The 2,962-nt window shown below is 44.6% G+C and overlaps 1 pseudogene; it reads right to left on the reverse strand.

The window, feature by feature from the left end:
• Positions 1 to 668: 668 nt before the first annotated feature.
• Positions 669 to 2,586, reverse strand: LOC102853420 (annotated as a pseudogene).
• Between the last annotated feature and the right edge of the window lie 376 nt (positions 2,587 to 2,962).

Genomic DNA, 2,962 nt, shown 5'->3' on the forward strand with positions numbered 1-2,962 from the left:
GCGGAAGTGAGGCTTTAGGGCCGCAGGGACCACAGATAAGCAAGGACAGGCGTTTTCCACAGGTACCCAGGATTTTCGGCGGGAGCAAGCCCTCGGAAGCTCTGACAAGCATGGTCTTGGGCGGAAGTGAGGCTTTAGGGCCTCAGCGACCGCAGATAAGCAAGGACAGGCGTTTTCCACAGGTACCCAGGATAGTAGCTTGTACTCATCGCTTAACTGTCTCACAGGATTTTCATACTGTAATATTTACAGAAGGAGACTTGCACATCTTTTTTCTCCAGATAAACTGGGTTCCAACCATTGATTTTTTTTGCTGTTCTTATGGTAGTGAGAGTGTGGTTTATTTTGGAGGTAAGTTGGAGAGTGACAGAGGTAAAGTATATCACGTAATGTGAGTCCAAGCAATTACTCAATTTATCCATGCTCTGGTTTCAGTTTAGCAGTCAGCTTCTCCTTCAGTGACTCAACAAGCACAGTAAAATCATTAACTGTGGCCAGCAAAAATGTGAGAAACCTCCAGTTACACTTTGCCACAGTTCCTCCACAGCAGTGCCACAGTCTCTCCACAGCGGTGCCATAGTTTCTCCACAATTTCTCCACTGCTGTGGTCACTGGGCTCTCATCAGTGTCTCACTTTCATCAAGGTCTTTTTTCATGAATCACTGATGTCAACAGAGCCGGTTCTCGATCCAAAGCTGTCTCAATAGCCCTTCCATCTCTTTCATGAAACCTTCATATGCATCATCCTTACTTTGTACCAAAAAAAAAAAAAAGGGGGGGGGGAAGGGTCATACTTTGGAGCTACAATGGCAGGAGGCTCAGCAAAATCATCCTCAGACTTCCTCTAGGGGGCAGCAGTGGCCCCTTTAGTCTCCAGCGGCACTCAGTGCAGTGGACACAAATCAAGTGATCTGTTTTGGCACGAGTGATCTGTGGTTTGGCACTGATTATTGCTGTCACTTTCTTCTCACTGGTGGCTGTGTTTGTGTCTTGTGGAATTGCTGAATCAAGTTGATTGGGCACTTAATACACCAGGGGAAGGAAGGGAGCTGGTGAGAAAAGCTTACGAGGGGCAGGTCCAAGTGGTGTCACCAAAGGCAGGTACATCATGCCAGGATGAGAAGGGATACCAGATAAGAAGAGAGGTGCAGGAGGAGGAAGTGTGTTGGAGGTTTCTGAGGAGGAGTTTCAGGAGACAGATCTGGAGGTGGACCCAGGGGTGGTCCTGGGGAGAGGGTGTCCTGAAGGTAATAATCAAGGTAATGACCCTTGAAGCTCTGGCATTCTAGGTGGTCTCAAGAATGAATGAGTCCTGACAGTGGTCCAGGAGGAAAGCCTAGCGTGGTCCAGGTGGCATCTAAGGTGTAGCAGGTGGTTGTCCAGGGGGACGTGGTCCTGGCATGTGAGGTGGTTGTATCTAAGAAGGGGGAACAGATTGTGGAGGAGCCTGCTACTGTGGAGAACTAGTGGGTATACGATGAGAAAGAGATTCTTCTTTATGTTGCATTTGTGACTACTTTTCTGCTGCAGAACCATCTCCATCATCTTCTGAAAATTCCTCTACTTTCTGTCCCTCTTCAGGTATTTTCTGCCCTGCAATTTGAATCATCATGGTTATAAAAGGAGCCAACTCTTTCAAGTTCTGTTTTTCTTCCTCTATTTTCCAGGCTTATCTGGAAATCGTATACTCAGACCTGACTTCCTGTCTTCATTGTTATCTCTTTCATTATCATCTCAGTGCACAAATCCATCCCCCTCACTTTCTCCATTCGCTCTGTCCGTATCGCTGTCATCATGCTCCTCTGGATCCTTGTCTTCAGGATCTCCATCAAGTTTACTGACGTTCGAAACAGCATCAGCATGACCTCGCTGTCCACTTTCAGGACTATCTAACACATCTTCATCTTGTTTATGAAGGGGAAGATCTATGACAAAGCCCACTTTACAGCCATACATCTGTAAAACTTGAAGAGTAGAAGGGCCAGGTGGAGGATCAGGGGCTTTCTACCAGGAGGCAAACATGAAACTCCATGTCCAAGAAGAGGAAGTATAGAAAGTTCCCATTTGGAGGTCCATAAACTGAGATCTTCGAAAGAATGGTGAGGGACTGAGCCTCAGGAAGTGGAATGTTCTGGATCAAGATTCAAAAGGAGCATAGGGCATACCTTGCAAAGGAATACTTTCAATTTCCACATGTTGAGCATTCTAAACAGCATCAAAGTACTGGCTAAGTTGAGCCTTCTTTTGTTAAGTCTGCTTTCAGTTTTCTCATTTCTTTGTAAATATTTGGATTCTTTTTCTCATCAAGTCACAGAATACATTCAAAGGTTTCACATTGCTTTTTACACTTGTCTTTCAGCACCTTCTCATTGAGCTGTGCCTGTTGCACTGGGTTAAATTCCTTTTCATCTAATCTCTCCATGTCTTGAGTAATTGCTTAGGGATCTTTCATCTTTAAAACCACAGCTTGTACCATCATGCATTGTTTTTTTTGTTCTTTTTTACTTCTCCCTTCAGGACTTTCCTTTCAAGCCTGTGTGTGGGATTCATAAATTTTTCTCTCTTGGTGGATAAGTAAATCTGCATCCTACATTAGCAATCAGCCACTGCTTCCTAACTCTGCCGATTGCCTATCTCCGTCATCTTCAATTCTCTTGGTTCTGATAAATGATCTGCCAACCACTGAATTTTTACTTAACAGTCAAGTGTTTACACTCTGTGTCACTAAGGTTTCTTCTTAGGTTTGCAGGCTCAAGGCAACCTTTTTTTTTTATAAAGGCATTATTTTTTTATTATTAGGAATATGTTGTTGTTGTTGTTGTTATGTGCCGTCGAGTCGCCTGCGACGCATAGCGACCCTATGTACAACAGCCCTAAACTACGCTCTGTCCTGTGCCAATCACACTGTCTCTGACACTCCCATCCCAATTATCCCAGTCACTGAATCAATCCACCTCATAGA

This window comes from Elephantulus edwardii, unplaced genomic scaffold (genome assembly GCF_000299155.1).
Source record: "Elephantulus edwardii isolate Elephantulus edwardi_28Jun2011 unplaced genomic scaffold, EleEdw1.0 scaffold00247, whole genome shotgun sequence".
Lineage (NCBI taxonomy): Eukaryota > Metazoa > Chordata > Mammalia > Macroscelidea > Macroscelididae > Elephantulus > Elephantulus edwardii.